Raw genomic sequence first — 12421 nt, 5'->3', positions numbered from 1 at the left:
GAGACCTGGGTACAATATTGTTGGTAAGTTGAGACTCTGGAGCAGTTCTCAGTGGAGTACTGGTGCTTGATTATCTAGATTCTAAAGGATGTTGGAAGTTTCGAGGCATGTAAAGTGGTAGCTAGAGGTAAAGTGGGGCACAGCTAGGGAGTCATGAACCCTTTATCACTCCTTAGCCCACATCTTGCCCTCCATAGGGAAGCTGGTTACTCATCTTACCTATCTGCCACCCACTCTCTTTGGACCTGATCTGTGGACCCTCATCCTCATCCTCACCCCCTATTACCTACTTGTTGGAATTGTTCTTTTTTTCATCTATTACACTTGTCTGGCCTACAGCCCATCTAGAATCAGTACAGCCACCTGAGACATACACATGGCACGTGTATCTGTTTGGATGATAACCTTTGAGCCTCCCGGAAGGTAGCTACTATGGCTTACTAGTTAGAGGCTTTGATAACTATTAATCAGTGACTTTCATTACTATATATGACTAGTAATTTTATTTGAGGTTTTCTCTAGAGTTGAGCTTAACCCTGTTGATCAAAATCTTCTGGGATTCCCAGTAGACTTCACTGGCCAAATGGTATAATCGTAAATGCTGTGTCTTCCCCTTTGGTCTGCTATGAGGCTGCCTAGTGTTTCTGCCGGCTTGTCTTGAGGTTTATTATATTACTATAAATAACCCTCTTTGTGCTCTTTTCCCCTGGTAACTTTCAAAGTAATTTAATCGGTTTCATTATAACTTCTTTTTTTTTCTTTTTAAAATTTTTTTTAATTTATTTATTTTTATTAATTAAATTTTGTTGACAAGGTGTTATACATAAAGGGTAAAGTTACAGTAAGTGTCTTGTGATATCTTACACCTCATTTTTCTTTCCCTTCCCTAGATCCGGTAGGCATATATACAATACCCAGTGTACCAAAATCATATACAGTAACCATCTAGCATACACCAAGGGAAATTCACCTAGAACTTTTTTTTCAAATTTTTATTATCAAACTGATGTACAGAGAGGTTACAGTTTCATAAGTTAGGCATTGGATACATTTCTTGTACTGATTGTTACCTTGCCCCTCATACCCCCATCCTCCTCTCCCTTTCCCTTCCCCCCCATGAGGTGTTCAGTTCACTTCCATCAAACAGTTTTGCAAGTATTGCTTTTGTAGTTGTCTTTTTTTACCCTGTGTCTCTCAATTTTGGTATTCCCTTTCAATTTCATAGTTCTAATACCAGTATACACAGTTTCCAATATATTCAGATAAAATTACAGAGATAGTGTAGGTACAACCACCGGAAGGCGATACAAGAACATCATCAATAATAGAAGCTACAGATACATATGGGAAGTTGAAAGTGGTTACAACTGTGATATAACAATTGTTTCCATAACATGGAGTTCATTTCACTTAGCTTCATCTTATGCATTCATAAAGGTATAGCTATATCCCCAAACTCATTATAACTTCTTATTCAGGCCAATAAAACATCTAAATTACATTTACACACACTGCTTTACACTCTTTTTTTGTCCTGTGTGTGTGTGGACATGTATGTGATATTTGTTTATTTTTTCAGGCTGGTATATTTCACTTAATATGAGGAGGTCCAGCTCTATCCACTTTCTTGCAAATATCATTACTTCATTCTTTTCATGACTGCACAATTGTGTGTATCTCAATTTCTTTGTCTATTTATTGTCTGATCTATACATGGGCTGATTCCATAGTTTTGCAGTCATGAATAGTGTTACTAAAAACATGGATGAGTAAGTATTTTGATTGTATATTGACATATTTCTTCAGATAAATGCCCAGGAAGACACATCTAGCAGGATCATAGGGTGTTATATTTTTAGGGTTTTTAGTTACACCCATACAGGTTTTCATAGTGGCTATACCAATTTACACTCCTACCGACAGTGTGTAGCAGTTCCTCTTTCCCCACTTCCTCCCCAGAATTTTACTTCAATTGAGATGAAATATCAATTGCATCTTGATCTTCATTTTCGACTTCTTAGCAGGATCATTAATGCAACAGTAAGAAATGTAAGGGGCATAAACAAGAGAGGAAGAGGTCAAATCACCTCTATTTGTAGATGATGTCTGATCTTATAATTTACAAAACCCTAAAATATCCACACTAACAGAAAAAAAAAACCCTTAGATCTGATCAGCAATCTCAGTTAAATAGCAAGATACAAAATAGACATATGAAAATTTGTTGTTTTTCTGCATGTCAATGTTAAGCAGAACAAGAAAGTAATCAGGAAAAGACTTCTATCATTGAATTCATAAAGCAGGCACCCTTACCATTCAGCCATAGCTCAAGCCCTGCTTTGTGTTCAGGTTACATTTTGAGATAGAGCCTTACCTCCTACTCAGGTAAGCTTCTGGAAAAGAGTCACCTATAATAAATAGACATACATCATCACTAGTACCATCAGTTTCTTCAGATGTTTTCCCTCTTCCTCTTTTCTTCTTACACACACACACATCACTTTACCTTTATCTCCTCTCTGCCTCCTTTTAGTTGCCTTCATATATATCAACATAAAACAATTCTGCTCGGCGCTGGGGTATGGCCTAGTGGCAAGAGTGCTTGCCTTGTATACATGAGGCCCTGGGTTCGATTCCCCAGCACCAAATATACAGAAAACGGCCAGAAGTGGCGCTGTGGCTTAAGTGGCAGAGTGCTACCCTTGTGCAAGAAGAAGCCAGGGACAGTGCTCAGGCCCTGAGTCCGAGGCCCAGGGCTGGCCAAAAAAACAAAAATAACACAATTCTGCTCTTCTTTCTTTCTAGGCTAGCCCACTTACATACTAGCACACCAACATTGTGCAACACAGAGATACCATACTAAGGATTTCATGTTTGGATCTGATGCCACCCCTGAATATCCCTTTGACTGAAAGATACAAAGTCTACTGTCCTCTCCAATACGCACATCTTATCCTGATCATAACAGGTCCCGTATCTGTCAGTGGACACTTGGTTTATCTCCACACCATGCTATTATGCACTTCCTAAAAGTCTCATCAACCGTATACAATTGTTACAGTTTTTCTACATCCTTTCCTGCACTTAATTCTTGTTTAGTTGTGTTTACATTGTATTCATCCTAACTACTGGGCCACCATAGTCCAGTATAGTTTTGATGTACACCTTTCTGATGATTCATGGTGGTAAAATTATTTTTCATGAGCATTTCCAGTATTTAATTGAATTCTATGATTGTTAGTATATTTTATTTTTAAGATTCAGGATTTTTTACATTTTTTTGGATTTTTATTTGGGGGTTTGTTTGGTTTTGGTTTTTTGTTTTTTGTGGGAGGTTTTGCCAGTAGGGATTGAACTCAGTGCCTAGGCACTGTCCCTGATGCTCTTTTGGTCAATTCTAGCACTGCAGGACTTGAGCCACAGCACATTTCCAGCTTTCTCTGTTTATGTGATACTGAGGAATTGAACCCAGGGCTTCATGCATTCTAGGCACTCTACCACTAAGCCACATTCCGAGACTGATATTTTTACATATGTTTTTAATCACATATATAAATGTAATTTATTTTCCTACTTCATTTATTGACTTCTTACTTTTATTACCTGTACTCTTTGATGTAACAATCCTTGACATTTTCAACTAGATTGTGTTTCCTGGAGTTTTGTTACAGAACGCATAGCCATTGCCGATGTAATAAAGGTTTACTCTCCTCTTTGTTGTTTTGTTTCCTCAGAGATTCAAATTGTACATCTCTTATTTAAATCTTTACAATATTTTATTTTAACTTTTATGTGATTTTATTGTTGTAAATTACTTTGTGATATTATCATATTCTCAATAAAATGTATTAGAGAAATTGTATTTTAAATTGAGGGAATTTAGACCTCTTGTTGAAATCACTGAGATAGATAGACAGATAGATAGATAGATAGATAGTTTAATTTCTATTCTGAATATAAAGTTGTTAGTGATACTAAAGCTTTCTATTATATATATATTGGAATCAGAAGTGTGTGTTTTCCATTTTGTTATTTTCCAAAATAATTTTTGTACATTGGCATCTCTACAGTTTCCACATGCCTTTAAAGAATTACTTTCTACATTTTAAACAAAAGTCACTGTCATGATGAGAGGTGTGCCACTACATCTGCAGATTGCCATGGATAGTAAGAAAGTCTTGATACTAAGTCTTCCTATCTAATTTCTAGGTGTCTTTTTTCTTTGAAACGTGTCTTGTAGTATGCAGTATAGGCAGATTTACTCTCAGTCATTTCATGATTGTAGGCAATATGGTTAATGGGAGTATTTTCTAAATTTACCTGGGTTTGAATAAAGGAAAATTTGCTTATCAGGTTGATTGCTAGACTGGCATTCTTCCACTTGTGACAGGTTACCTGCCTGGATTTTATGCTTTTGCGGGTTTTTTTTGTATATATATTTGTTTGTTTGTTTGTTGAGCTGTTGTCTCCAACCACTTTCTGCCTTGACAGGCTTTGAACTATGATCATCTACATCTCAGCCTCCTTGGCAACTAGAATACAGATGTGAGACACTGGGACATGCCAGAAATATTTTCTTATGTACATTCAGAGAGCTTGTTGTTAATGTTTACAAATGGAACTAATGCCCTGGTGTTGACTTTGTATTCTGAAGCACTGCCAAATTTAAAATCACTTCCTCTGTGCTCAGTATTCAGGGTTTCCTGTGTAAGTCCTTTTTTTAAACCTAAAAACAATGATAATTTTATTTTCTTCCCTTAAATTTGGATTTGTCATTTCTCTGTAACCAGAAGCAAAAGATACATTCATAGAAAATAGGTTTTGCTAGTGAAAAGTGACGACACTGGCCAGGATAGACTGCAGAAGATGAAGCAAAGACTAAGTGCTGGCGTGAAGGATATGGCTAACTCAGCAGACAAGTACTGGCCATTGTTGCTGATGCCCAGCAGGCTGCTCAGGGTAAGAGGAGATGAGAGCAAGGCAGCATGGATGACATTATGAAGTACTAAGAGATAAGTCTCCATCCAAGAGTTTATGGTTAAGTGGAGGAACTCATTACATAACACAGGTGGAGAAGTTCCTTGAGTATGTTTTCTGAAAGGATAGTTGGTATGCTTCCAGTTCCTGGAATTGATGATGTTATGCTCATAATGTGGTAGCTCGTGGGGAATTTCCTGTGTGAATTATAAATAGGAATCATCATTATTAGTGAATTAAAATGTTGGATTGATTCACAAGAAATATATTGATGGCATTGTTCAATGATATATTTACTGATTTTAGGATGATTGCATCTGTCAGTTACTGAAAGAACAATGCAATTCTAATAGTAGATTCACGTATTATTCTTTACCTATCAGAATTTCTTTGCTATCACATACTTGGAAAACCAACTGTAAGTCACATTTACATGCAGGATTGTTATGTCTTCTCAAAGGATTGGACCCCATATCATGAGGTAATAACATTCGAACTTATGCTTGTTATAACAAGCTCTAATGCTTCACTACAACTCAACATTTTTTCTTGTGGTTTTTCCCAAGCAGCGTAGAATGTGATTCTCCTACACAGGTTCCCTGAATAATGGGATGAAAGGGCATGGTTTCATGCACAGGTGTTTTCATGACAAGGAAAAAGGTGTTCTTTTTTTTGTTTATTGTCTTTGTAAAGGTGATGTATAGAGGGGTACAGTTACATAAGTCAGGTAAAGAATACTTTTTTTTTTTTTTGCCAGTCCTGGGCCTTGAGCTCAGGGCCTGAGCGCTGTCCCTGGCTTCTCTTTGCTCAAGGCTAGCACTCTACCACTTGAGGCACAGCACAGCGCCCCTTCTGGCTGTTTTCTATATATGTGGTACTGAGGAATCGAACCCAGGGCTTCATGTATACGAGGCAAGTGCTCTTGCCACTAGGCCATATTCCCAGCCCCAAGAATACATTTTTTAACAGTGTCACTGTTCATTTGCTTTCTCCCAGATTTCCTCTCTCTCTTGTATAGTTCATTTTCAACATAGTGTCTATTGAATATCGCATGATAGCTTTGCTCACCCTTTCTCCTGCCATTTCTGTGTGCCCTCCTTAGCCTTCTCCAAACAGATCAACTTACATATACAAGACATACAGAAAACAAGAATAGAAACATACTGAACTTTTGGGATCTTCTCCTAAGGATATCCTCTTGTGATCTCTGTGTGAATGTGTAGAATCCTGTATAATTTATCATGTCCAAGGGTATTTTTTGTCTTGTACCATCCAATGTGTTTAGTTGTAGCTTTATAGGCACATTCATGTTTTTTTAAAAATGAGGAAATCCATGCAAACTATATTTCTTTATGTCTAGCTTACTTCACTTAATTTTTCCAAGTCTTTCCATTTCTTTGTGAATGGTACAATACCATTCTGTCTGGTGGAAGAGTAGAATTCCATTGTGTGTATATGCCATATTATCTTCCTCTATTCTTCCACTGAGGGGCATCAGGGTTGATTCTTTATCTTGGCAATGGTAAATAGTGATGCAGTGAAAATGGTTACACTGGTAGCTTTAGTGTGGCCTTGCTTGTGGTCTATTGGATGAATGCCCAGCAGTGGGAGTGCTGGGACACAGGGAAGCTCTCTGTTTAGTCTTGCTTTGGTTTTTTTTTTTTGCCAGTCCTGAGGCTTAAATTCGGGGCCTGAGTACTGTCCCTGGCTTCTTTTTGCTCAAGACTAGCACTCTACCACTAGAGCCAAACTGCTACTTCCAGCTTTTTCTGTTTATGTGGTGCTGAGGAATAGAACCCAGGGCTTCATGCCTGCAAGGCAAACACTCTACTGCTAAGCCCCATTCCCAGCCCTCTGTTTAGTCTTTTAAGTAACTTTCGTACTGCTTTCCAGAGTGGTTAAACAATTTACTTTCTCATAAAGCTGTTCTTTCTTCTTGCTTATACAGTGCATCACAAGAAGCACACACTGTCTTGCATTGCTAGTCAGGTGGCTGGATGAACCTGGAAAACCAAAATCAATTACAGGGAAGGAAGTCAATTGAGGTGGGGACAGACACCTGTTAAGGGACCAAAGGAGCATAACACTACATATTCTGTTCAGAATATCTCCTAAGAATCATGACTCACTGGCTTCTGCTGTCTTGTTTGTCAGCTGGGTCTCAGAACAGGAAATCACAAGGCTGTGGTTTGTCCAGAAAGGAGATACTTAAGCCTCAAAGTTCAATTGGAGTGAGACCTCTATGGGGCAGAGTAGTATCCTATGGAGATTATCAACCCAGGAAGTTTTCACTTCAACCTCCTTTTTATATTGTAAAAGTGATATACAGAGGGGTTACATTTACATAAGTAAGGAAATTAGTACATTTTTACTGAACACTGCTACCCCTTCCTCAATTTCTCCTGCTATGCCTACCCCCAAACTCTCCTCCCCTAAATTGTAAAGTTCCTTTCCAACATAGTGTCTTGTGACTAACACTCTTGCATTGGTTTACCCGTTGCCCTTTATCTCACCATTTCTGTGATTCCTCTTTCCTACCCCAAATCAGATAAACTATATGCAATACTAAGGGTACTAAATCAAAAACAGTGACAACAGTATAAACCATAGAAAAAGAGAAAAAGGAAATACCTGCAAACAGTACAGTATTTAAAAAACTCTTGTAATATACTCATTACCTTATTATCTAACTGTAACCCATCTGTACATCACATTTACAATAAAAATTAAATAAAAATAACTTCTTGTTTCTTTATCTTAGAATTCATTTCTAATAGCATCATTTTCTATGGTCATATGTACATAGCTCTTGAGCTATTGTGATCCTCAGCTAAAACTGTCCTAGACATATTCTAGGGAAACCAAGGAACCTCTGTTTCTTTGGGTTTGGCTTACTTAATATGATTTTTTTCCAAGTCTTTCTGTTTCCTTATGAATGAGGCTATGTTATTCCTTCTAATGGAAGTGAAGAATTCCATGGTGCATATATACAACATTTTCTTGACCCATTCACCTACTGAGGGGCATCTGGACTCATATCATATCTTAGCTATGGTAAATAATGCTGCAATGAATTTAGCTTTGCTTTCGTGTGGCCTAGTTTGTGGTCATTTGTGTAAATACATGTTTCTATAATTTCTGGAATCAAGGTTGGTGTGGTTGGCTCCATACTCAGACCTTCCCAAGTGGAGTCTCTGAAAGCAAAAACGAAGCTTCAGAAACAATTACCTAACCTCGATTACTCAGCTTTACCCTACAGAGTGGTAATCATTATTTTCATTGTAAAGTGGAAGACAATAGAGTTTCTCAGAGACTAAGTAATAAATCAGGTGTTTCAGATTTCTGGACTACAGATGCAATCTAGTACTTTTCATCAATAAAATCTGAGATTTCTTTCCTATACACAAGAGTTCAATCATCACAGAAATATAGTATCATCTAAACATCCAACTCAAAGGGTTAGTGCTCCACATCTCTCACTTCTCCACGTCAGTAATTTTATCCCATATGCAGAAATTTAGAGAGACACCATGTCAGCCTTGTGTGAGGTCCATACACTTACAATTTATTTACCGAGTGAATGATACATTGGTTTTCCATGTCACTGTTTATGAATTAAAAAAAAACACAAAATAAAAATAGAATAAAAACGACTAGAATGGACCCATAAAATGTGATGGAAAAAATTTGTTCATCCTAAATAATTTTGTACTAATTCAGGGTATATTCAGAAGTATTTATATGTGTTGATTCCTGACAGGTCTTTGAAGGACACCACATAGATTTGTTAAGTGTCTAGAAGAATTATATGAAGTATGGGAATATCTACCAGAAGAGCAGTCAGTGGAGTGCTCTGAATGTGCATTATAAACAAACCTACCTCACACCCTCTCCCAGGTCTTTAATGGAGTGTTCTCTGAGAGGGGAGGAATCAGTGAAGGGATGTAGGAAACATGCAGGTTGTCAAATGTCAAGAGATATGCTTATTCAGAATTCAAGTGAAGGAAAAGGGTCTGTTGAAACGGGTGGAAAATTCCAGTAGATTGAAAGGCATTGGATCTCAGCAGGCATTGTCTCTTTCATTTTATTCAAGAGTCTAAGGGTTAAAATGTGTTTTCTTTACCAACATTGAGAGACAAAGGATAAAATGACAAAGCAATGCAACAGCAATACTAACAAACTATATGGTGTAAACCAAATGTACATCTCACTGGGGTGGGGGGCAAGAAAATGAGGTGGGGGCAAGTGAGGAAAACTGAGGGGAGAGGTAACAAGTTGGATAAGAAATGTCCTCACTTCCTTACATATGGAACTGTAACCCTTCTGTACTTCAGTTTGACAATAAAAATGTATTTAAAAAAATAAATAAAAAAATGGGTTTCTTCACTTTAACATAGATAGAACTGGAATAGAATGAGTATTAGTAATGTTAGTCCTGCTTCTCTCAAAGCATGGATGTGAAACCAGTCAAGCTGCCTCCGGTCTGCCCTTTTACCAGGTCTTTGATCATACCTACCTATCCATGTGGATCGCAAGTGGGTGATAATAAAATAAAGGAGAAAACTCCCAAGCTGTAACCAATGTGGTGGTCAAAATAGTGGCTGAAATAAACTTAGGAATCATTAGCTGAGTCCAGGTGGCCTTTCCTGTCTTGAAAAAGTATCCAAGCTGGAAGCCTTCAAGTGGAACTATAGGCATACAGGAAATGAACCTTCATCATTGCTGGTATATAGATGAGCTTTTATGGTTTTTAATAAATTGAACTGGAAAAAGAGAAGTTTTACTGATGCTACCCAAGTCAACTCACCATCAGAATCTCTATTTAATATTAAGTTTATTTATTTTCCTCACCACACATGAAGTTCTATAAGGAAGAAATCATGTATATCCCATTAACTGCTACTCCACATTGAACATTTTTTCCATAGACCAATGTTGTTTTGATTTGTATATCTTTTATGGCCAGTGATGTCGAACACTTCTTCACGTGCCTCTTGTCTGCCCTGTTTCTTATTGCTCAGGAGTTCCCAAAATGTTTTTCTATGAACATACAACCTAAGAGCATCTCAGGGATTCTCAAGTCTGCTGGAGTCCCCCAGTAGCCATTCCTATCTTGTGCATGTCAAGATTTTTTGATATTTAGATTAAAGAATTGATCTTATTTTCCATTGTATCTTCATTTTATATATTTATTTTTTGTGATTTTTTTTTTACTTTTTTCTGAATAATTATTATTGTCAAAGTGATGTACAGAGGGGTTACAGTTTCATATGTAGGGCAGTGGGTACTTTCTTATACAATTTGTTACCTCCTCCTTCATTTCCCTCCTTCCTCTCCCCCTTTTCCTCTCCCCCCATGACTTGTTCAATTGGTTTACACCAAATGTTTTTGTAAGTATTGCTTTTGGAGTCGTTGTCGTTTTATCCTTTGTCCCTTAATTTTGATGTAGAGTGACACAACCACTTTGAGGTCAGGCAATAAATGGAAGGCGTATGCTTTCTATTCCAATCTTTCTTTCCCGAGGCTGTGTGTTGAGATGTCTGAAGTCATATGTACCATAGAATGTTAATGGCATTTTTTTGTGATTGGGGAATGGGAACAACAAAGCCCTTCTTTAATATGCCACAGAGCATCCAGTTGATATTTACAAAATTTTTGTTAAGGTCCTTATGTAATGGTCCTGCACTATCTCTCTGGCAACACGTCCTTCCCTCCCACTTAAGACCTATGGCAGCAATGCTGCATCACCTTTTTCTTCTCTTAGTGGATTTCCCATGCCATGCCCTTAATCCTTCCCTCCTTCTGAAGACCTCCTCAACCATTACAAATTGAACCATCAATTTCTTTTGTCATCTGTTCCATGAAAAATTCAATGTAATATATTTTGCAAACCAAGGAAACGTGTTACATGATGTCAAATCTGAGAAACAATATTTACATACATATTTCCTTTTAATGAACAGTAAGAATCACCATTTTTTTCAGTGTAACAGATATGACTGTGAAATGAAAGGGCAAATAATTGTCTTTGATTAATCAAACAGAGAAATCTGGTTAACATCATTTTTCATTTCCAGAGTAGGGGCCACCAGTATTCCCTTTTCAGAAGGAACCTTCCGTTTCTTGCTTTTTCCATAACCCTCTGAATAAAGCACTTCATTTTGGTTGAAGTATGGAACTGAAATAAGTTCTTAACTTTCTTCCATTTTCCTGTTGCGAGCTGCGGATGTGACTTGTAGTGGAGAGGTAGAGCCTATCTCAGGCTGGGCAATAACAAAGTCCAATCTTTTGCTCTGAAATTGAAGAGATGACCAGAGCAGGTGGGAAGCTTGTGATGAAGTGAGGTTTAAGAAGATTGCAGACAACTAGTGTAGCTGAACTGCGACCAAATCAGAGTCCACAGCATCTGAGTCACGATCCTTCACTAAGATGATTCTTAGCATTTACTCTATTCTGACATCCATACCTGCCTCCATTCTCCCATTTCATTCAACCCACTTTTAAGTGATTGCTGTTCTGTCCTTTAATTGCCAACTCCAACCTTAGGTAGAAATATCAAGCCATTTTATCTTGCATTTAGGTCCTTATAACTAAATATTAAAGTGTGTCATTGGGCCTTTGCCATCCAAAGTACATGCTGGCCTGCCTGCACTTTCTGTTTCAGTGGTCATCACAGTAGAAAGGCATACATTAGTATAGTGTTCTTCCAAATGATAGAGTAATGTCCATAGGTTGATAGGCTCCCAATATTCTATTCTCCATGTGTTGCTACTTCCTATTCTTACTTATTCTCACTTAATGTTGGTAATTTTCCTTTCCTCCTTACTTGTTCCTCTCTCCTAGCTCCTTTGCTTCTTTTTTTCCTTGCTTTCCAATACCTTCTGTTTACACACAACTGCCTAGAAACCTGCATTTCACCTCCCAATTTATATGTTTCTGTCCCACATGCACCAAGCTATTAAGGAATTCAACTTGTTTATCATGACATTATAAGGTTGAAATGTAGATCAGGGATATAACAGTAGACTGGCTTTACATAGCCACAGATTATGCACAATAGAAGTAAAAGCATGCTTGCAGGCGCGCGCTCCGCAGTGCTGCAGCCTGGCCAGCAGCGAGCCGCTCTGGGCACTCGCAGCCCGCATCCTTTTCTCCTTTTCCTCAGTCGCAGGAGCCCCCCCCCCGCCCCCCCGCCCCCCCCCGCCCCCCACCTGCGGGCGGGGAGGAGGAGGCGGGGGTGGGGGAGGAGGCAGAAGCAGAGGCGGAGGAAGCGGGCGGGGGAGGAGGCCAGGCCCAAGCGGTCCTCGCACCTGCCCGCACGCATGCACGCACGCACGCCGTTCCCGCTCCGCCCGCCCCTTGGGCCGGCTGCCGGCGCTTTCCGGGCGGCCCCCGGCGTCCTGCGCCCGCGGAGCTGCCGCCCCGCCCCCATCGCCACCGGGGC

Source organism: Perognathus longimembris, chromosome 13, assembly GCF_023159225.1.
Source record: "Perognathus longimembris pacificus isolate PPM17 chromosome 13, ASM2315922v1, whole genome shotgun sequence".
Classification (NCBI taxonomy): domain Eukaryota; kingdom Metazoa; phylum Chordata; class Mammalia; order Rodentia; family Heteromyidae; genus Perognathus; species Perognathus longimembris.
The sequence above is the reverse complement of the archived record's forward strand: the minus strand, read 5'-3'. Positions refer to the sequence as shown.